Source organism: Castor canadensis, chromosome X (assembly GCF_047511655.1).
Source record: "Castor canadensis chromosome X, mCasCan1.hap1v2, whole genome shotgun sequence".
Lineage (NCBI taxonomy): Eukaryota > Metazoa > Chordata > Mammalia > Rodentia > Castoridae > Castor > Castor canadensis.
The window spans coordinates 16,414,851-16,439,040 of record NC_133405.1 but is presented as its reverse complement, the minus strand read 5'-3'; positions in this window follow the sequence as shown (position 1 = coordinate 16,439,040).

Below are 24,190 nucleotides of genomic sequence, written 5' to 3'. Positions count from 1 at the left end.
AAAAATCTTTGCCTACCTATTTATAGCTTATGAAGCTAGAATCATGCTTCAATAATGTGCTGTTTTCACTTGACAATATTTTAACAGAAACAGGCTTGGTGGTACATGCCTGCAATCCCAGCACCCAGAAGGCACACACAGGAGGATCACCAACTCAAGGTCAGCCTGGGCTACATAATGAGACACTTTATCTAAACAAACAAATAAACAAATATATGTATATACATATATATTACACACACATATATGCAGCATTTTATATTTCTACAGAGACCTCAGTACATCTAACCTTCTCAAATTTAATAGCATGTTAGAAAATGTATAAAACAAAAAAATGCAATAAAACTTAAAATCTCCTATGATTTTGGCTTCTATACACAACTTAAAACACTGGTACATTTAGTCCATAGCCTTAAAATGGTTTATCATTTGCTCACATTTAAAAAATTTGCCTATTGATTCTTAGTCATGAAAAAAATGCAAATCAAAATGACACTGAGATTCCATCTCACTCCAGTCAGAATGGCTGTCATCAAGACAACAAGCACCAAATGCTGGAGAGGATGGGAGGAGAAGGAACCCTTATATACTGTCAGTGGGAATGCAAATTAAAACACCCACTGTGGAAATCAGTATGGAGATTTCACAAAAAAACTACAAATAGAACCACCGTATGATCCCGATATAGCACTCTTGGGCAAGTAAGTCAGCTTACAGTAGAGACACCTGCATACCCATGTTTATTGCAGCACTATTCACAGTAAACTAGGAACCCATCAACTGATGAACAAATAAAGAGAATGTGCTACATATATACAATGGAGTATTATTCAGCCATGAAGAGGAATGAAATTATGTCACTTGCAGAAAAATGGATGGAACTGGAGATCATAATGTTAAGCAAGACAAATCAAACTCAGAAAGACAAATATTGTATGCTTTCACTCACATACAGAATCTAGACCCCCCAAAAAAAAGCCAGTCAGGTGCCAGTGGCTCATGCTTGTAATCCCAGCTACTTGAGAGGCTCAGATGGGTAGGATCATGGTCTCAGGTCAGCCTAGGCAAAAAAGTTTGCAAGTTCTCATCTTAAGGGAAAAACCTGGGTGTGGTGGTGTGGGGCTGTCATTCCAGCTACTGTGGGAAGTGTAAAAATAGGAGGATCGCAGGCCAGGCTGGCCTGGGCAAAAATTGAGACTCTGTCTCCAAAATGACCAGAGCAAAAGGGACTGGACGTGTGACTCAAGCAGTAGAGTGCCTGCCTTGCAAGCATGAAGTCCTGAGTTCAAACTCCAGTACCACCACTACCAAAATAATAATAATATCATGACATGATTGTAAGGAGGGACTATTTGAGGGAGGCGCTAATAGAAGGGGGAAGGGGAAAAGATAGGGTGATGGTGGTGAATATATTCTATTTTCATATATTTGTATATGAAAATAGAATAATGAAACCCACTAGAAACTGTTAAAGAGGAGTGGGGAGGAGGGAACAGAGTTAAGAAAGAGTAATAAAGAAGGGGTGAATTTGATCAAAGTACATTAAGTACTTACATGTAAATAAATATCACACTGAAACTCTTTGTATAATTTATGCTAATAAAAATTAAACATTTTTGCCTATCGGACACTGTTATTGTTACTCAGAAGGAAGTGTGGAATCTATGATATGGTCACTTGCATTGTTTGATCTGAAAGCCTTGCAGAACGTAGGTGAGCCTTGGAAAGCCTACACACCACACACACACACACACACACACACACACACACACTACATTTTCTTTATACATTCATCTGTTGATAGGCACCTACACTGATCCTATAACTTGGTTATTGTGAATAGTGCCACAATAAACAGGTGTACAGGTATCTCTACTGTATGCTGACTTACATTCCTTGTGTATATACCCAGGGGTGGTATAGCTGGATCATATGGCAGTTCTTTTATGAGGAAATTCCATACCGATTTCCATAGAGGCTGCACTGATTTTCATTCCCACCAACAGTGTATAAGAGTCCCTTTTCTCCTGCATCCTTACCAGCAGTTGCTGTTGTTTGTTTTCTTAATGATAGCCATCCTGACTGAGGTGAGATGGAACCTTAATGTAGTTTTGATTTGCATTTCATTTATGGATAAGAATGTTTACCATTTTTCATGTATCTATTGTCTGTTTGTACTTCTTTTGAGAACTCTCTATTCAATTCATTTGCTCATTTATTGATTGGACTATTTGTTCTTTTGTTATTTCTTGAGTTCTTTATATATTCTGAATATTAATCCCCTGTGCAATGACTAGTAGCTGGCAAAGATTTTCTCCCATTCTGTAGGCTGTCTCTTTACACTGGTAATTGTTTCCTTTGTTATTAAGAAGCTTCTTAATTTGATGCAATTCTATTAGTCAATTCTTGCTCTTATTTCCTAACTATGGGAGTCTCATTCAGAAAGTTGTTGCCTATCCCTATGTCTTGAAGTGTTTTCTTTACATTTGCCTCTATTAGTTTCAAAGTTTGAGGTCTTACATTAAGGTCTTTGATTCATTTTGCATTAATTTTTGTACAGGGTGAGAGAAAGGGGTCTAGCTCCAATCTTCTACTTTTGGATGCTCAGTTTTCCCCACCATTCGCTGAAGAGGCTGTCTTTTCTCCAACACATGTTTTTGGCACCTTCATCAAAAATCAGATGGCTGTAGCTCTGTGAGTTTATTTTTGTGTCCTGTGTTTTATTTCACTGGTCTACTTGTCTGTTTTTGTGCCAGGAACATGCTGTTTTTGAAGTTCTGTAGTGTAATTTGAAATCAGGTTATGATACAGCTTTGTTCTTTTTGCTCAGGATTGCTTTGGCTATTTGGGGTCTTTTGTGCTTTCACATGAATTTCAGTGTTTTTTTCTATTTCTGTGAGGAATAACATTGGAATTTTGATGGGGATGCATTGAATCTGTGTCAATAGTACTTCTGCTGATTCATGAACACGGGAGGGATATCCATTTTTTACTGTCTTTTTCAATCTCTCCAATGTTTTACAGTTTTAATTGTAGATGCTTTGACTTCCTTATTTAGGTTTATCTTTAGGTATTTTATAATTTTTTGAGGCTGCTGCAAATGGAATTGTTTTCTTGATTTCTTGCTCAGCATGTTTTTTTTTAAATTGGTATATAGAAAAGCTACTGATTTTTCTATGCTGATTTTGTAACCTGCTACTTTGCTGAAAGTGTTTATCAGATTTAGGAGTTTTCTGATAGAGTTTCTATGGTCTGTTAAGTACAGGATCACATCATCTATAATTGGGATAATTTCACTTCTTCCTTTCCAGTTTACATTCTTCTTATTTCTTTCTCTTGCCTTATTGCTCCAGCTAAGAATTAAAGCACTATATTGAATAAGAGTGGAGAGAGTGGACACTCTTGTCTTCTTCCTGATTTTAGAGGAAATTCTTTCAGTTTTTCCCCATTTAGTAAAATGTTGGGTATAGGTTTTTCATATACAGCATTTGTGATGCTGAGGTATTATCTTTCTGTTGCTAGTTCTTCGGGTACTTTATCATGAAGGGATGTTAAATTTTGTCAAAGGCTTTTTCTGCATCTATTGAAATGATGATAGGATTTTTGTCCCTGATTCTCCGTATGTGTTGTGTTACATTTATTGATTTGCATATATTGAACCACCCTTGCATCCCTGGGAGGAAACTAATTTGACCATGAGGTGTGATCTTTTTAATGTGTTGTTGAATTTAGTTTGCAAGTATTTTATTTAAGATTTTTGCATCTATCTTCATCAAGGAAGATGCTGGTGCTCTTATCTGTTTTTGATATCTTTGTCATATGAGCTTTGTAGACTGAATTTAGTAGCATTCCTTCCCTACTTAGTCTATGGAACAGTTGGAAAAACATTGATGTTAATTCTTTAAAAGTCAGGTAGAATTAAGCAGTGAACCCATTCAGCCCTAGGCTTTTCCTTGTTGGGAGACTATTGGTGCTTCTATTACATTGCTTGTTATAGATCTGTTTAAGTTGTTTATATACTCTTGGTTCAATTTTGATAGATCACGTGTGTCTAGAAATTTATCCATTTCTTCTAGATTTTCCAGTGCATTGGACTGTAAGTTTTCAAGCTATTCCTTAATGATGTGCTGAATTTAATTGTCATATTCCATTTTTCATCTCTAATTTTATTCACTTGGGGTTTCTCTTTCTTTTGGTTAGTTGGACTAAAAGTTTGTCCATCTTGTGTATTTTTCAAAGAACCAAGTCTTTGTCTCACTGATTCTTTTGTGCTTCATTTCATTAATTTCCACACTGGTTTTTATTATTTCTATCCATCTACTAATTTTGGGTTTGGCTTCTTCTTTTCCTAAGACCTTGAAGTTGATCATTATTTATTTATTTGTAATATCTCTGGTTTTTAAAAATGTAGACACTCTATACACTTCACTCTTTGCTTTATCCCAAAAGTTTTGGTAAGTTGCATTTTCATTTGTATCTAGTTCTAGGAATTATAAAGTTTCTTCTCTGACTCCCTCAATGACCACTAATCATTTAAAAGTGTATTGTTCAATCCGAAACATTCAAGTTTGTATAGGAACTAGCAGGGAATACACTGGAAGCAATAAGTATAGGCAAGGACTTCCTTAGTAGAACTCAAGTGGCCCAGCAACTAAGAGAAAGGATTGACAAATGGGACTACGTGAAATTTAAAAGCTTCTGCACAACAAAAGAAATGGTCTCTAAATTGAAGAGACCACCCATAGAATGGGAGAAAATATTTGCTAGCTATACATTAGAAAAAGGACTGATAACCAGAATATACAGGGAACTCAAAAAACTAAATTCTTCAAAAATCAATAACCCAATAAAGAAATGGGAAAATGAACTAAACAGAACTTTTTCTAAGAAGTCCAAATGGCCAAAAAACACATAAAAAATGCTCACCATCCCTAGCCATAAAGGAAATGCAAATCAAAACCACACTAAGATTCCACCTCACACATGTTAGAATTGCTACCATCAAGAACACCAGCAACGAATGTTGGCAAGTATGCAGGAAAAAAGGAAACCTTATACTCTGTCAGTGGGAATGTAAGCTAGTACAACCACTTTGGAAAACAATATGGAGGTTTCTTAAAAAACTAAACAGATCTGCCATATGATCCAGCAATCCCACTCCTAGGGATATACCTGAAGGAATGTGACTCAGGTTATTACAAAGGCACCTTCACGCCCATGTTTATTGCAGCACTATTCACAATAGCCAAGCTGTGGAAACAGCCAAGATGCTCCATTACAGACAAATGGATTAAGAAAATGTGGTATTTATACACATTGGAATTTTATTCAGCCACACAGAAGAATGAAATTTTGTCATTCGCAAATAAATAGATGGAACTGGAGAACATCATCTTAAGCAAAGTTAAGATCAGAAGACCAAAAATCATATGTTCTCCCTCATACGTGGATTATAGTCCCAAAACAAATGCAGTAAATTATTGGACATGGGTCACACACTAAGGGGAGAAAACGCACAAGAGGAACAGGGAAAGGGAAGGAAACCTAAAACTTGAATGTGGTTGATGTGCCACTGTAGAGGAATGAATAAAGTAATCTTAAACTGGCAGAGGCCACTATGGGAAGGGGACCAGGAAGTAGTGAAAAGGTCTGGTAGAGATAAACCAATGAGGGTTGTAATACACAAGTGCATGGAAGCAATGCTAGGAATCTCTCTGTATAGTTATCTTTATCTGAAATTAGCAAAACCACTATATTTTTCTTATTATCTCATGTTTTTTCTTCAAAAAACTAGGAGAATAAGGGGGCAGAACAGGTTCTGCTGGGAAGCGGGGGTGGGGGGGGTGGCCCAAACAATGTATACACATGTAAGTAAATGTAAAAACTATAAAATAAAAAAGTGTATATTGTTCAAATCTCCATTTGAGTGTTTGCATAATTTCTCTTGATATCAATTCCTAATTTTATTCCAAAATAATTTGGTAAGATACAATAAATAATTTATTTTTTTAGTATTTGTTGCAAGGTGTTTTGTAGTCTAAAATGTGAACTATTTCAGAAAATATTCTGTGGGCTTCTGAGAAGAATGTGTATTCCATAACAGTTGGATGTAATATTCTGTAGATGTCAGTTATGTCCACTTCATGTACTGTGCAATTTAACTCTGAAGTTTCTTTGTTTATTTTTGTCTGGATGACCTATCTATTCAGGAGAGTAGAATATTGAAATCACTCACTATTATTGTATCTGGACCTGTCTGTCCCTTTATGTCCAGTGGTGTTTGTTTCAGGAAATTGGGTACACCAACATTTGGTGCACATTTATTTATAATTGTCACATCATCTTGATGGATTGTCTCCTGTATTAATATGTAGTGACCTTCTTTATCTTTTCTGATTCATTTTGACCTGAAGGTGACATTCTTTGTCAGATATGGGTATAACTATTCCTGATTGCTTTTGGCTTCCATTTAGTTGGTATATCATTTTTCAGCCTTATGCTTTCAGTCTATTTAGATCTTTGTCTGTGAAGTGTGTTTGTTGCAGATAGCAAATAAAATTGGATCTTGTTTTTTAATCCAATCATCCAGTGTGCATCTTTCATTGGACAGTTCAGCCCATTTACACTTAGGGTTATTATTGATTTTTATTTGCTGCTTCCTATAATTTTGTTGGTTTTCTTCCTGGTTGACTTGAGTGTTATTTATTGTTTTCTCTAATTCATCTTACTTGTTTGCTGGTTTGCTGAGTTGAACATGTTTGAATTTTACCTAATTCTCATCTGTTCATCTATTCCCATCATGAAATTTTATTCTTTCTAAATGCTCATGTTTTTTATTGTCTTTCTTACTCACTTATATGTAGAATTCCTTAAGTATCTTCTGCAATGGTGACTTAGTGGTAATGAATTGGTTTAGTTTGTCTTACCTTGGAAAGTCTATTTCTTCATCGTTTTTAAAGGATAAATTTGCTGGATATAGTAATCTTGATTCACAGTTATTTACTCTCAGAGCTTGAAATGTATCATTCCACACTTTCCTGGCTTTTAGGGTTTCTGCTGACAGGACTGATTTGGTTCTGATGAGTCTGCCTTTGTAAACAAGTTGGCATTTTTCTCTTGAAGTTTTCAGTATTTTTCATTTATTCTTGGCATTTTAACTATAATGTGATATTGAGAGGTTCTTTATGATTATGTGTATTTGGGATCACAAATGACTCTTGTATTGGAACATCCATATCATTCCATAGCTTTGGGAAATTTTCTGCTGTTTCATTGAATAGACTTCCATTGCCTTTAGTTTGTTTCTCAGCTCCTTCTTCTAACCTGTGGGTTCCTGAGTTTGGTCTCTTGATCACGTCTCAGAGTTTTTGAAACTTGTGGTCATGCTTGCTTATTGTTTTTTTTTCTTTATTGTTGTCTGAATGTAATATTTCTTTGACCTTGTTTTTAATTCTCTGTATTCATTCTTTTGAATGATCTTTTCTACTGATGATGTTTTCCATTGCATTTTATATTTGGTTTATTGAGTTTTTCATTTCCAACATTTCCATTTGGTTGTTTTTCCTTCAGAATCTCAATTTCCCTACTGAATTTTTCTTCCATGTTGGTGACTTTCTTATCCAGGTAGTGAATCGACTTACTGCATTCATCTGTATGTTTGAGTCTATTTTGAGGTACCTAATCATTTTGGTTATAGAGAAGTTATGAACTTTTCAAGGAGTCAGATTGCCAAGATTTCTCTTATTTCTTGTATTCTGTGTTGTTATTTGCACACGGGTTGACTAGCTCTTTCAGTTTTTTTACGGGGGTGTTCTTAATGGGCAGCCTTCTCTTGGAATTATGAATCTCACTACCACTCAGATGACAGAAAGCACTCAGCAGTAACAAAAATGATAATTTAAAAATGAATCAGATATTTGAATGTAGTAGAAAGCAATTGTGAATATCAATTCAGTTCCTAATCAGGTTAGAAAAGAGAGGAACTAAGATAGTTATAGTATAAACTAGGAGTTAAAGAATTATTAAAGCTAAAAAAGAAATAAAAATTACTAAAGCTAAAGGTATTAATGAATAAGTAATAAAAAGGAGGATGGAGAAAGGGTAAATGAGAGGAGAAGCAAGATAGGAAAGAGGAATACATATGGAACGAAGGTGTAAGAAATAATAATTTTATGGTGAAAGAACATAAGAACAGAGAAAGACAAAACAATAAGACAAAAAAATACTCAGCAGTAAATATTTATTCCTTGCTAGAAGAAAAGACTGTATTCCTCCACTCTTGTCTTTTGTAGTTTACTTTTGTGGGGGAGACAGCCATTTTTCTTTCTGAATTCTGAACAAGTTATAAGAGAATGGGCTATTGGCAGGCTGAGCACTGTCCTGCCTTCCCTGGTGTGTTGAATTGCTGTGCAGCAGCTGCCCTCACACGGCTTCTGCCAGATGAGGTCAAGGAACCCCTGTTGGATACCTCCTCACACCAGAGCCACTCTGCCTGTGGGGGGTTGGTGTGAGAAATTCTTGAGCAGCAGCTGCTTTTCACCAATGTCTTTAGCCCTCTGAGTGTGTACAAGGCAGTCAAACCAAAGCAGTGTGTGACGACTGTACCAGGCATGGGACTCTGATTAATTCTGTGTGTCCTGGCCTCACAGTTTTCTGTCCTTGCATCCTTCTTACTACTCTCACATAGCCAGTCTCTTCGATCCCCTCCTCTCCCCTTTACTCTCCTCTCCTCCCTTCCCTTCCCTTCTCTTACCAGCTCCACCTATGAATTGCCTTCTGCTTCCCTCTGAGATGTGGTTTATGGCTCCCCTTTCCCACCTAAGTAGATCTGCATCCAGGAATCTAAGTTCAAGTCACAAACTTCAGAATCACAGCCTGATTCTTATTCTTGAGGTTTTCACTCATTTTACTAGTGCATGGGTGAGGTTTCTGGGGCTTGAAAATATAAAACTCCAGGGTCTTCTGCTCTCCCTAGGTGAATGGCTTGACTGCAAGCCCTCTCCTAAGATGATTCTCCTCCAGGCACCAGTGGGCAAACTAGGAAGTGCAAGTGGCTCCTTCTCCAGCATCTGCTTGCTGGGCAGTGAACAGACATCCCATATTAAACTTAATTTTTGCAGACTGCCAGCTTGTGTGCATTTGGAGTTCCCTGAAGCTTGCTTTTTCTCTTTTGCTTGCAGCCTGCTTGGTGCTCTATGTTGGGCCTGTTGTTACTTTTATAAATGCAAATTTCAATATTTGTGGATTTCACCTGGTCTCTAACTGTCATTTGTTTAATGCTGCCTTTCCATGCCACTCACCTTTCCTTGCAGTCACCGGCTTGATGTTTTGTGTCAGATTCAAGGAGACACAGGAAAGTGCTGGGTGTGTAGTCCGCCATCTTCCTCTCTCATATTATGTGTTTTCCTCGTAGCCATGGTTGAATTTTTGTTTTGTTCTGACTGTAACCTTAGAACAAACTCCCCTCCCCTCTCTTTCTCTCCCTCTCTCCCTCCATTCCTTCCTCCCTCCCTCCTCTCTCTGCCTTCTTTTCTTTTCTTCTCTTCTCTTCTTTCTCTTCTCATCTCTTTTGAGAAATGATCTCACTATGTACCTCAGGCTGGCCCCAAACTCTCAAGATCCTCCTGCCTCAACCTCACAAGTCTTGGGATCACAGCCATGTGCTGCTGTTCTCCACTAGACAGAGTGGTTTCACTCTGGAAAAAAATCTGGAGGCTACTTAAAAAGCTAAACATTGATCTACCATTTGATCCAGCAATACCACTCTTGGGGATATACCCAAAAGACTGTGACACAGGTTACTCTAGAGGCACCTGCACACCCATGTTTATTGCGGCACTATTCACAATAGCCAAGTTATGGAAACAGCCAAGATGCCCCACCACTGACAAATGGATTAAGAAAATGTGGTATCTATACACAATGGAATTTTATGCAGCCATGAAGAAGAACGAAATGTTATATCATTCGCTGGTAAATGGATGGAATTGGAGAACATCATTCTGAGTGAGGTTAGCCTGGCCCAAAAGACCAAAAATCGTATGTTCTCCCTCATATGTGGACATTAGATCAAGGGCAAACACAACAATGGGATTGGACTTTTAGCACATGATAAAAGCAAGAGCACACAAGGGAGGGGTGAGGATAGGTAAGACACCTAAAAAACTAACTAGCATTTGTTGCCCTTAACACAGAGAAACTAAAGCAGATACTTTAAAGCAACTGAGGCCAATAGGAGAAGGGGACCAGGAACTAGAGAAAAGGTGAGATCAAAAAGAATTAACCTAGAAGGTAACACACATGCACAGGAAATTAATGTGAGTCAACTCCCTGTATAGCTATCCTTATCTCAACTAGCAAAACCCTTGGTCCTTGCTATTATTGCTTATACTCTCTCTACAACAAAATTAGAGATAAGGGCAAAATAGTTTCTGCCGGGTATCAAGGGGGTGAGGGGGAGAGGGAGGGGGCGGGGTGGGTGGTAAGGGAGGGGGTGGGGGCAAGGGGGAGAAATGACCCAAGCATTGTATGCACATATGAATAAAAAAAAAATAAAAAAAAAAGAAAGAGTGGTTTCTAAAGTAATATAGTAGGGTTTCTGGGTAGTGTTTGAAGGTTCATTAAAGGTCTTAGATCAGGGACTTTCAAGGAAGCCAGTGTACCGGGATGTGAGATTCTCTGTTTTCAGTTCCACATAATTATTTTTTTCCTATAGCCCTGGCTTAATAGAACTTTTTTTGAAGTCTTGGGTAAGGATTTTCAGCCTGATGTACATGAATCTACTTCAAGGGGTTCAAGAATCCTTTGAACTCATATGCAAAAATTTGTTAATATGTGCATTTTCTAGAGAATAGGCCCTTAGATCTCATTTTCAAACTATTAAGAATCACTGTTCAGAACAGGATAGTGGCATGTGCCTGCAAACCCAGCACTTGGGAGGCAGGAAAATTGTGAGTTCAAAGCCAGTCTGGGATACATGGTGAGATGACAGCTCAAAAAACAAAACAAAAACAAAACCCAACCATTGTTGAAATATTTGTGTTGGTAATGTAGCCTTTCATGACTGCCCACCAGGTGCCCTCTTCCCTAGTCAGTACTGTCATTGTCTCATGAATAAACATCTGAAGAGGTCCATAGTGAGGTAACTCAACAAAGAATCCCTTTATATGAACTTCCAGGCAAACCCATCTTACACTACCAACTTAGTACCTGTCACCTCAAATGTTCAACACAATTGTTATAAGGCAAGGAGACAGTGCCATTGCTTAAAAATGAGCCAAACCCTATCTCTTCAAGTATGGGTGGATATCTTGCCTTGACTTAATAAATTTCCTACTCATAGATGTTGATACTGTTTCCCAGACGTGAGTATGCTAGATCAAAGGGTCTGTGAACTTAAAAACTCTCTGAGTAGTTGTCACTCATCTACTATCTAATCTTCCATCAGTGGTACATGAAATTGCTTGTTTCTCCAAAAGTGACATTGTTGAATGTTTTAATACTGTTGTCAACCTGATAGTTGAAAGTGGAGTCACATAAGCTCTGCAGAGAGTAAACCTTCATTGTTTTACTGGGATAGAGGATAAACCACCCAAATGTAATGACTTGGAGAAGATATTTACATACTTTTTCAATAATTTTCCAACTGAAGTTCTGTTTTCTCTTATGTTCTCCAGTTTTGCAGTGCAAATTGGGACTCTTTTCAGTGTCTCTATTACTAGTTTAGGATTCTACTTTCTTAGGTCTTCTCTCAGTTACCCTTAGATTTTTTTTTTAACAAAAAGTAAGCAAAAGTCTATACTGTACTTTACACATCAAATACATCTTTACATGTTAATAAATATTCTCTGAAATATGTATCATATTTACATGTATGACATAAATATGAATAAAAGAAAATGGAACATTACATTATTAACTAGGCATTTGTTTTTAAGTATGTCAACATGAGGATTTTTAACTTTGCTTTCTTGGGTGGCCCTAGAAATGGCATATGAATTATGATTGGTGTTTTAGTGCATTTTCTGGGTGTATGTGGAGAAATGGAAAGGTTCAGTAGCTTTCTTCTAATTCTCAAAGGAATCGAGACCTCCAAAATATTACAAAATAAAGCTGGAAGGGTTTTGCAACAAATCACTAAAGAAAATAGTGGGTAAGACACAAAATCACAAGTTTGAGAAAGATGCAATTGCAGTGATCACACAAGATGCCACAGGTTCCATCTATTGCCCTCGACACTCCTATACCTAGCACCCCCAATTCTCTGCATCTCCTAGTTTCCTTCCTTTGGGATGCTCATGCTCTCTGGCACATGATTCTAAAAATCCCCGTTATGGGAAAGCCATAAGTGAGCTCCATGGACTGCTCTACTCCTTCATCCAAGTGGCTGAGTTAAATCTGAGGGTAGCAGAAAGTGGCAGGCTGTTTCCCTTGGGAGTGGTGCTCTTGGGGCCTCTTAAAAGTCTTGAATTTTTTTCTTTAAATTTCATGGTATTTTTCCAGTCTATTCCTTAAAATATTTCTGCATGTCTTAAAGTTTTTAAAAGATCATTTATTACTGATTTTTTTTTTTGTGGTACTGGAGTTTGAACTCAGAGCTTTGTGCTTTCTGGGCACTCTACCAGTTGAACAATGCATTCAGACTTTTTTTGCTCCATAGTTATTTTTCAGTAGGGTCTTGTGTTTTTGCCTGGGCCAGCCTGGACCTTGCTCTTCCTACCTATGTCATTCATGTATCTGGGATTACAGGCAACACGTCACCATGATTGAGATAGGGTCTTTCTAACTTTTTGCCCAGGTTGGCCTCAAACCATGACCCTCCCAATCTGAGCTTCCTGGGATTAGAGGAGTGAACCACCATGTCCATCTTACTGAAATCTTGAAATGGGCATTATGGGAAGTCACTTCATGTGTCTCAGTGGTTCCAAAGACCTTTTGATTGGGTTCAAATTTGGCTGAATTACTTTAAAAGTGTTAGATATACATGAAATTAAAATAAAACATGTTTGCAGGGCAGACGGTTCAGTTTCTTTCATTTTTTAGAGTTTTCCTTCTCAGAAGATTCCATCTTGAATAGAAAGATGGTACTGAGTTATGTTTTTCAGAAATTTTCCTCTTTGTGGAACATTTTTCTAACCTTAAGAAATGTCATTTGTGCATTAGAGAATGCTGCCATAGTTAAAGATAGTTTTCCCATATCTCAGTTCAAACACCAAATGCCATTCTGTGTTCAGAAAGAGTTGCTCTGTGCTTTTGCCACCTTCAAGGACAACCAACGTCTCTTTTGCCATCTTGAATGAAGTGCATGGTTTGCCTTTTGTTTACTATTGTCCTGATTCTGTCTCCATTCATGAGGTAGGTGATACCATCCTGGAAACACAATGCCCAGAAGAGTTAACTAGGAAATTGAGATAGAAGATTTGTCCCAGGAAATCAGTGATAAAGTGGGACTAGAAACTTAATCTTCTGATAGCCATTATCTTTTTGTGAGGGAATGTTGTATACTGGTGAGAATTCTTATCTGATGATGGAGCTTGGTTCTACCAAATACTAGCTGGGGAGGCTTGTTACTCATCCTTCACTTCTGTGGATCTCAATTTCCTCACTTATAAAATGGAGATAATAAATAATGCTTATTTTGCAGGATGATTTTAAGGGCTAAAAGTGATAATATCATTAAAATGCCTAACACATAATAGATAAAATATAAACTTTCATTAATCTGGGGTTAGAGGTGCAGTTCAGTAGTTAGAGCACCTCATTAGCATGTGTGAGGACTCAGATCTGATCACCAGCACCACCACTAAAAAACAGAGGGAGAGAGAGAGAGAGAGAGAGAGAGAGAGAGAGAGAGAGAGAGAGAGAGAGAGAAAGAGAGAGAGAAGGAAAGGAAGGAAGGGAAAGGAAGGAAGGAAGGGAAAGGAAGGAAGGAAGGAAGGAAGGAAGGAAGGAAGGAAGGAAGGAAGGGATTCATGAACCTTTCTTCTGATGCTGCAGAGAAAAGTTCTTTAAGCTAAAAAATGAATTATGAAGATTTGATTATGAATTTTGTTTTGGTAGGGCAATCACAGAATCTGAAGTTCTTTGGAACTGAAAGAGCCCTTAGAGATCAACTAGTTTAATTAATTTGTGTTACAGAGGAGGAAACAGGTCCAGAGAAGGTGATGACATGCCCAAGGTCTTAAGGTGACACGTGAACCCCAGTAATGACACTGCACTTAAGAGGGATACATGTTTCTTAAGGAATCTTTGTTTTAAAAGAAATTTTTCAAATGAACTCTTTCATCAGTAAAAATGCATTGTGTCCTAAAGTACGGATTCTCGTGCTTAATCCCATCTGATAATGAATATAATTCAGTTATATTTAAGCTGGTACCAAAGTAAAATAAAACAATTGGAATCTTTTTAAATTAAAAGATAATTTACTGGGGGCAGGGGGGAGAAATGAACCAAGCCTTGTATGCACATATGAATAATAAAAGAAAAATGAAAAAAAAAAAAAAAAAAAAAAAAAAAATAAATAAAATAAAGGGTAAATTAAAAAAAAAAAAAAAAAAAAAAAAAAAAAAAATAAAAGATAATTTACATTTTAAAGCTACAGTGATACACGGACAATGAATGAATACATTAGCATATATGGCCATTAAAATGTAAATCTCCCTCACACTGGAAAAAAAAATAAATGGACTATCAAAATATTTTGGTGAATGCCAGATGAAATTTCACTTAAATTACTTCTTCTAGACTTTTTTTCTACACCCAAGATTACTTTGGTCTGTCTACCATAAGAACAAAAATAAGCTTAATACATAGATAAGTGCTTGTCTTTCTAACACTACAAAAGAAACATTTGTTCTCCCAGATAACTCTTAAGTAAACTGCTGTCAAAACAATTAGTGTTATTTTTCTATTATCCTCCTATTTGAGAGTAAATAACCATTCATGAATATGTTAATTATCTAGTAGGTGGGGAAGATAAGGAGAGCTTGGTGTCTCCAGGGTCCACATTTCATCTAACCAGACTGAAATCACTTCAGCTTTGGTAGTGAAAGAGAACCTGGAAAGAAGTGACAATGTTTTGATTGAATTAACCTCGAATAAGCTTTCATTCATGCAATGACACAGTCTACTAGCCAACCAAGTATTCAACAGTTTTATTGCCACAAAGCTCTTTTATTTTCGCACGCTGTAGAAAACGCATTCGGGAACTGGGTCCTGGTCATTTTAAAGAATTAGGAAAATGATGCTCTCTCTCTCTTCTTAGACAAACTTAGTTTACATGAGTGCCTAGCATATAGTCCCTGAATTTGACTGCTTTTGAAAATAAACGATTGCTCCTACTTTTAAGCTCAGTCTACCTTGGTAATCAACTGCCCAACTTTTGGCTGCTTTGAATGTGCCTTTTGAAATCTCCCACACAGAATTCTTCACCGTCCACTGTGGTTAACGTTGTGCAGAAAAAGGAACACGTTTTGAGGTGGGAGCGGAGGTGGGGGTGGGGAGAAAACACAGAAAAGTGCTTTCTCTTCCTATTATGAAGAGCCAAGATGTATTTTTTCCATATTAAATATTTTGAAAAAGTTGAATGCAGCATTGTGTCAGATAATTAAAATGTAAATTTCGCTATCTATGCTTGCTTTGTGATTTTTTTAAATACATTTAAGTTAGTTGTCTTTTAAAACATGTGGTCAGCTGTTGTATTCACATATGGTCAAATGATCAAAGTCTGAACTCCTCTCTAATTGTCCCCCCGCTGCTCGTCTGCTCTGTCCGTGATCAAGGCCTCAGCAGGTGATGAGAAAGGCATGAGAACAGGCTGGAAGGAGAATGAGGCACCGAGAGGCCCGAGCTGAAAGAAATAAAGACTTCCAGTACATCACCCTGACAGTAAAGAGCCAAGGAAAAGTGACGTCTGGCTAGGAGTGCTTATATATTTTTTTGTTCCCCAATCTGCATACATTTTTTCCTGAGCTCAATGCAAATGGAGCGAGCCTGCTCTCAAAGATGGAGCCCCCCACTTCAGTGCTGAGCTGAGGGGCTGCATTTGTTTACTTGCTTTGGGAAGAAGCTGCTAAGTCTCACAGTTTATAGTATTTCACATGTTTGTGGAAATCTTTGCAATTCTTTTCACTTCTGCTTGTCATTGTTTGCCCAGAGTTCACTTTGCCAGATGGCGCTTTATTGTCACTAGTGGTTACACCTCGCTATTGGATCAGTTCAAGACCAAATGGTGTGAAGAGCTTTCATACTTAGAGGATTTAGTCAAACATTCATTCTCTGCTATTCAGGCCGTTTGAGCACTAATTCATAAGCAAGCCGGCCGACCTAGGAATGAAGGGAGGAGAAAAGGGCCCAGGTCTTTTTTCCATCCTAAATTATGAATTTGCCTTCTTTTTACAGTCTAAATTGGGAGGCACCATAATGAAGCTGGAGGATCTTGCACAAACACAAATAAGATACTAGGCAAGGGCTGGCAGTGCAGAGCATAAGAGGTTTGCTCTGTCCACACAAAAACGCGACCCGTTATTTCTTCATGCATCCTGCGTCCTACCAGTCTTTGCTATCTCATTCATGAGCCAGTTCTGTCCACAAACGCCACAAAGGAGCCCATCAAGATTTTTTATTTTGGGCCACTTATTTTTTTGTTTAACTTGCTGCATGTGAAATGTTTTAAATAGAAATGCGATGTCGCCAAAGTTGGGAAGGGATCTCTGAAATTCAAGAGATTCCATTTACCTTATGTGATTTATAATAGACGTTTGAGGAGTCTGAACCAATTTGGGGTGCCCTTTTCTGCTTTAGAAATTGTGCAATTTGGGGGCTCGAGATTAGCAGCTTCATACTGTTTATGAATATATGTTCTTTAAAATTGATATGTGCTTGCCTTTTTGAAGCAAATCAATGAGTGAATCTGTTGGTTGCTGCCTCTAGCTTGGAAATCCATTTAAATGACTGCAAAGCTGGGGATCTTAAAAGGAAGGAAGACAGGGTCAGCAAACAATGACTCAGTTGCTCTGCCCAATTTTATTTCTTATTAAATATGAAGCCCATGACTTGTCGCCCTAGTTTTCTTTCCTTGGGATGGGAGTATAGCTTTACCTAACTATTCAAAGTGGTGTTGAAAGGACAAAGAAAAGCACCAATGTGAAGAGGGAGAGTCTTTGGCAAAAGGCAGGTGCTGAGGGATTTGGAGGTTATTATAGAAAAAATCCTTGAAGCCCTGGGTGCAAGGCCTTGCTGGAGTAAGAAAGGCAAACAGATAATGGATTGTATCAACAGAGGGAGTGAACCCAAATCAAAAGACGTGATCTTGTTACTGTAGGCCTGAGATTGTCCCTCTACAAAGAGCTGCTTGGCGCTAATCAAACCCTGCACTGCTGGCCTAATCACCTTGTCCTCGGAAGCCCATTGTGGTCCTGGGCAAGGCCCAGTTCACAGAACACCCAGATGATACCTTGTTTCCCAGCGAAGGAAATGAACAAGAAGTGCAGATTTTCTCCTTCATACTTTCTTTTTTTTTTGGCATTGAGGTACAATACAAAATTATGTAATAATAGTATCCCTGGGGCCTGACCTAAACCAAGGGAAGCCACAGCGGTGGGGATTGCAGCTCTGCTTGGGAAGTAAGCACAGCTGGGAGGAACAAAGCGCCAACTGGGGGTCCTCTGTTTTTTCCACATAACATTTCTGGACTTCGGCTCTTTGCTATGCTAAGTGGGCTGCCCAGTAATTGGACCTACCCCTATGGAGCCGGGGAGACAGAGAAAGCTGGAAGGGCATAGTGAGAAAACAGGAACTGGGGAGCAGAGCAGGGATTGTGGTGGGGGTGGGGTGGAGGCCCAGGGCTTAGGACTCTGCTTTCTTTGCAGCTTCTGCAAGCAAAACAATGAAGTAGGATGAGAGTTCGTTTTAATATTAAACCAGACGTCTTAGCATTTTTCCCTTTGGAAGTGGGATAAAACTGGGTCAATAGTGAGTGTCAGGAGTTAGGAGGAAGCTTTTGTGGACTTTGTCAAGACACATCTTTGGGTTTCTGGTTCCTTATCTGAAAAATTGAGAAGGAGGGTTTGTTCAACTTGAAATCTAAGTTCTCTTCCAGCTCTGACACTCTGGAAGTTTGCATCCTCTTGTTGTGTTAGGTTCATCTGTTAGGAAGACACAACGGGCCCCAAGGTCAACAAAGCCAGCTATATTGAGGTTTTGAAGAATTCAAATCAGTTCAGGTACAGAATTAGAGGAAAAGACTGAAATCTCAGGCACTGTACCCAGGGACCTCCTTTTGGCCAGTAGACTTAAGCAGAGTGACTGGCTAAAAAGTCCTTGCTCCTGTAGCCATCGGTTGATGAAGGGTGAAATGTTGGAGGGTTAGAGCTATTAGAAGTTTACAGCCGTTTTAGAGGTTGTCCCCCACTGTTCTGTCTCCTTGCAAGGTTCAGAAATTCTTGTCTTTCGGGTTCATATGGTGAAGGCCAATCAAATGCTTTCATCAGCTCGCCATTGGATGTTGAGTGATATATTGCCACTAGTTAAAATTTGACCTTCTCAATGACCCTCTTGCAAACATTAATTGTGCAGAACATCTTTCTCCTCCAAGAAGAGTATCTTCTTGAAAAGGCCACTCCTTTACTTAAGGCCAGAGTTAGTTCAACTCATCCAACTTTGTTACAAAGCTTATCTTGTACTATTTGGTCCAAGGATCCCTGGAGAAAAGAATCACAGAGGCCCAGCAGAAGGGTAAGGAAGAGATTATTTTCCTCAGTGACTTTGCAAACGATTACTAAAAGATTACCAGAAAGGACCTTTTGAACTTCTATGAGATACTTATTTACCATAACAAAAACAGAACCCTAATCATCAGAGAATAGAAAGATACATAACTAAGACTTTAGCTGTGACGGATTTTGTATAAAACCTTTGATTTGCCATGGGAAAGGAACGGCAAATTTTAAAGTGTGGAGAAATATCAAAACAGCATAAGCAATGATGTCCGATTTTCAAACTGCTTGATGGTTAAAGGTAGAATTTTTTAATTTAAGAAGAAAATAAGCCTCATCCACAAGCAATTTTTTTAATCACAGAGTCAACTGTAAGCTCTATTATACAGATCTTCTTTTTTTTGGCAGTCTTGGGGTTTGAACCTCAGGGCCTTGTGCTTGAGCCAAGCCCTTAGCCCTACAGATTTTCTTAAAAGCTTCCAGGTGATTTTCTTGTGTGCTTTTGGAAGGCATTGTTGTGAGATATGGGAGTATCTAAAAGGAGTCTTTATTTTCAGTTACCTTATAGAATCTGCAAAAGGGGATCAATGGGAATTGTCTTTCAAATTCGCTAATCTAGCTAACTAGGGAGATATTATTACTACTTTGTTTGATCCACTTACCACCATTTTACTAATACTTTGTTTTTTAGGAAAACAGTGTTAAATTGATCTGGAAATCTCAAGACTCGATCTGTTGCATCAGGTTGTGTGCATATTACAAACACATCCAACACAGTCATTTTTTTAATAGCTTTTTCTTCCTGGACTTATAAGATAAAGAAGTTTCTTTTCCAGGATAATTTCTTCTTACACCTTGTTTGTGGGGAGAATTTTGGTTTGAATCCCAGCTTCATTACCTTGTATAATTCACTTTGCCTCTCAGAACTTCATCTATCAAATGAAGGGATCAGAATTCCCATCCATGTGCTTTCAGATTCTGTGAAAGAAAATGGTTATGAGCTCACCTCGATAACTATACTAACACTCAGATACAAAATCCTAAGGGTAGGCACAGGACATCCTTCCCTGTCCCACCTTTACTTTTCCAGGCTAGAAGAAACTTGGAAAGAACCCTGGAGGGGAAATTTTTTCAGGGATGAGGTTTTATAATCTTGGTTTCATGAGGAAAAACCCAGGATCAGAAAAATTCTGGCTTTCTTAAAGGTTCCCAGTTAAGTGATGAAGCAAAGACTAAAACTCAGTTTTCATAACTCTTCATATACATTTCCACCATGGTCCCCTGCTTCCACTTAAACTGGGTCTTTACACAGAAAGCTTCCAGTGAGAAACATATCTGATAAAAAGAATTCTTTGAATTCCCTCCTAAAGGCCCTTTAGTGATTTGTATAAAATCTCTACCTAAACCAGGAGTGGTGAGTCATGCCTCTAATCCCAGCACTCAGGAGTCTGATGGAGGAAGATTGGGAGTTCAAGACCAGCCTGGGCTATATCGTGAGCTGCTGTCTCAAAAAACCAAAATGAAACAAAACAAAATTTTACCTAGGCAACTTTTATGCATTCATCCAGGTCAGAGAGATAAGAGCCAAGACTCCCATGGCAACCTTGAAGAAAGTGCACCCCCACAGGGCCTTTCCTCAACCAATCCCCTAACATGAAATTTGAATATAAGACCCAGAAATCTGGTCCTTGCCTATTCTAAAAATAACATAAACCCTTTGTCTCTTCCATTCTCTACTTTCCCTTCTCCAAGTTTCCTTTATGTACCATCTCCCACCCATACCCCAGCCCCAGCTAGGCCTGGATTTTTATGACAGTTTTCTTCTTTTCCAGTGAGAATTATTTGTAAGTTTTTTTCCAATGTGGAAAACTAGACTAGGACCAAGGGGACAGCTTCTGTCTCTTCTTTCATAATGATGGACAAGGTAACCCTGTAGATGGATATATTTTTCCAGACACTGGTTCTCAGCTCTGTAGCGAGGCTTACATTTAGGTGTGGTCTGAAATCATGGGGAGGGATTCCAGCTCCTTTACTTAGTGGTAGTTTTGACTCTTGTCTGGCCTCAGGCATGGATGGAAAGGCTGGGAGGAATATTGTACCTCTATTGTCTTCTGGCTGAATTTTCTCCCAAACCTAAATTTATCTCACAATACTTATAAGCTGCTTTAGCTCTAAAGTATTTTAAATGTGAATCCCATTTGCCCTGCCCCTCTCTCTTTATCTTCTAGTCTCTAACACCTTTGGGAAAAATGGTGACACACAATAGCTCCTTCCAACTTGGTTACTTGTGGGGTGAAACAAACATCAGGCCCATTCTCTATCTCTCAGTAAGGAAGTCAACAGTGACCGAGAGCCCTTTGTGGAAAGCTCTAGAGAACAGTTATTTTTTATACTATAGAAAAATGGAATGTTTCTTTGTAATTCACAATTGTTGATGCAACTTTCCAACAGAATGAAAGTCAAAATTAAGAAAATCACTTTTTTCTTGGCTAAAATACTAGTTTTTCAGATTCACGTAGAATATACTTCCCATTTTTATTGGTCCTGCTGTCTTCACACTGGCCTTTAGTAGTGGGACCTTTATTTTATTTAAAAATTGTGGTAAGATACACTAATGTAATTTTTCATCTTAGTCATTTGAACTGTACAATCTAGTGGCGTTATGCTATGTAACCATCACCTCCAGAATCCTTTTCATCTTGCAGAACCCAAACTTCATCCCCGTTCCACCCCGTACCCAGCTCCTGGTAACCACTATTCTGTCTCCATGAATTTGCCTATTCTTGTATTTCATGTGAGTGGAATATTTGTGTTTCTGTGACTGGCTTTTTTCACTTAGTACAATGTGTTCAGGGTTCATCCATGTTGGAACATGTAGCAGAGGTGCTTTTTTGTGGCTAAATAATATTCCTCTGTGTGTATATACCACATTTTCTTTTCCATTCATCTATTGATAGTACAAGTTTTTTCCACTTCTTGGATAATATGAATAATACTGCTATGAACATGACTGGAAAGCTTTTCAATTTTTTTCATCACGAAATTTTGCAGATACCTACATAAAAAGTGATGAGTGGATTCCCATTGTTTGGTGGAATATATTCCATTGTTAGGAAAGTGTGAAAGGTACAGTCCATTCAATTCTCTTTTTCCAGGTGAAGAAAGTTTGGTGCAGAAAGGAAAGGACACACAGTAGGCCACCCAGTAAGTTGAAGGCAGTGCCACGACAAAAACTGGGTTTCTGACTTTGCCCTGTAGTTATGTCCATTGTACTTGGTGCTACTAGTTCAGGAAACTAGAGCATTCTTTCCTCATACCTGCCTTGGGAATACATAAGACGTTCCTGTAATCCTGTGAAAGTACTTTGAGAAAGATGTGATTTATTTGTATCAGGACTTACACTTTGAAGTCGTTGTGAGGCTCTTTTTCTTCCCAGAATCATTTCATTTTGTTCCTATAGTCTTCTAGTAACAGTATGTGGTTTCCAGAATGCACCGCTGATGCCACCAACCATTCACATCATGACATTCTAGTTTAGGAATGTGCTATTTGATTAATGAGATAATGATTTCAGAGCCCTTTGAGCTGCTCAGAACAAAGATACTTGATAAATGCAAAGTGTTATTGTTATGGTATTTAAAGATAGACATTTTTACTAAATATTTCCATTTTAGAATTAATCTTCAGACGTCTGCAAATAGACATTTGCATTTACAAAATGATGCTTTAAAATAAACCTGGGGAAACCATTGGATATTCTAGGGTATTCTTGACCCTACTGAGTATTTCAAGATAACTGAAAATAGTTGGAAATATTGGTACCATGGCAACAAAATGAAACTTAAAAATTTTTTGAAACATAGAAAAGATCCTTTCTTGGGTTTCATATTTTTTTCGTCTTTAATTGACATGTGTTGCTTTTGGCAATGGTAATTTTTATTTGCTCCTCTCATCTGATATCAACACAATAAAAATCCGAATGGTCGTTGGTCAATTATTAAAAAGAAGGGAAACACTAAGTACTGTTCAATATAACATAACAAATGTCCAGCTCTTTCTCATTTGAAGAAGAGTCTGATTTTTTTAGGTCATCTCCACTTCTTGAAATTCCATACCTTTAATAGAAGGGCAATCAAAGTGACAAGGAAAGTAATGAATAAAAGGGAAAAGCAGATTGTACCTGAAGGTGGTGAAGTTCTCCTCCCCTGCCACTCACAAAGCTGTGTCCCGAATGTTGGAAGTAACTACAAAGAGGATGTTCCTATCTGAGGTTGAAAAGACAGGAAAGAAAGTAGCATTTACTAAGCTGCTTTTAGGTGCCAGGCTTGATCCGTTCCTAAATACTATTTCATTTTATTCTCATGGCAATGCTATGAAGTCAATAATGTCCCTCTTTTGTCATACTTGAGAAAACTAAGGATCTGATAATTCTCTAGTAAATTGACTGAGTCCAAATTTTTATTTTTTCTTTCTTTCTTTTTGTTGTGGTGGGCAGACTGAGTAAGAATTTCAACAGTTTTGTTTTGCTTTATTTTGTTTAAGACAAGGTCTCCCTGTGTAGCCCTGGGAGGCCTTAAACTCTTGATCTTCTTGCCTCCACTTCCTGTGTGCTGGGATTATAGGTATGTACCATGGTTCCCAGCTGATCACAGGTTTTTATAAAATTTTTTCTGCCTAACTTTTCTTTATTTGTTCTGCACATAGATAATCTTCATTATTGTGGTAAATTTCTAGCCTTGGAGGTGAGAAAAGGATGTCAGCAGCTGGAAGAAGACAGACAATAGAGGATAAGAGAAAAGGAGGTAGGGATTAGTGTTTAAGACCTGAATTTAAAGTCCTCGCTGTGTGCACTTCACATCCTTCAGGCTCAGTTTCCTCACTAGAAAAACATGGAAAAATGCTACTCATTTCACAGGGTGGTTGTGAGTTTCTCTGGTAGCCCCAGAAATATCTTCAAGCACAGAGTTTGGCACTCAGGAAACATTCTGTGTGGTTGCTATTATCTCTAGAAGACTCGAAGTTCTGATGTTCCATGTTCTGGAAATGTGGATTAGGGGTTGGGAAGGCAGCCAGGATTAGCCCATCCAATCAGAACACTCAATGTGGAGAAAAGGCATTTTCATCCAGGGCCCCTAAACTTCCCTCATGAGGCCTGAAATGCCAGCTTTTCACTAACAAGAACGAAGGCCTTTTGCAGTTTGGGAATTTAGTGGATATATTTTTTCAATGATAATTTCTCTCCATAAATATAAGTAAATATTTGGTGTCTGTTACTGTCCTTTTATCCATTCACCACACAGCTGTACCCTGGTACTGGGCAAATAGCAGTGATGTTGTCAGGGGTCAGGGTGGGGGGGAGAAGCAGACGAAAAGGACAAAAACTCCTGACCTCATAGAACTTATATTCTGGTTGGGGAAAGAGATAATGAATTGGTTAAATATATTGCATGTCAGTGATAAAGGCTAAGGGGCAAAAG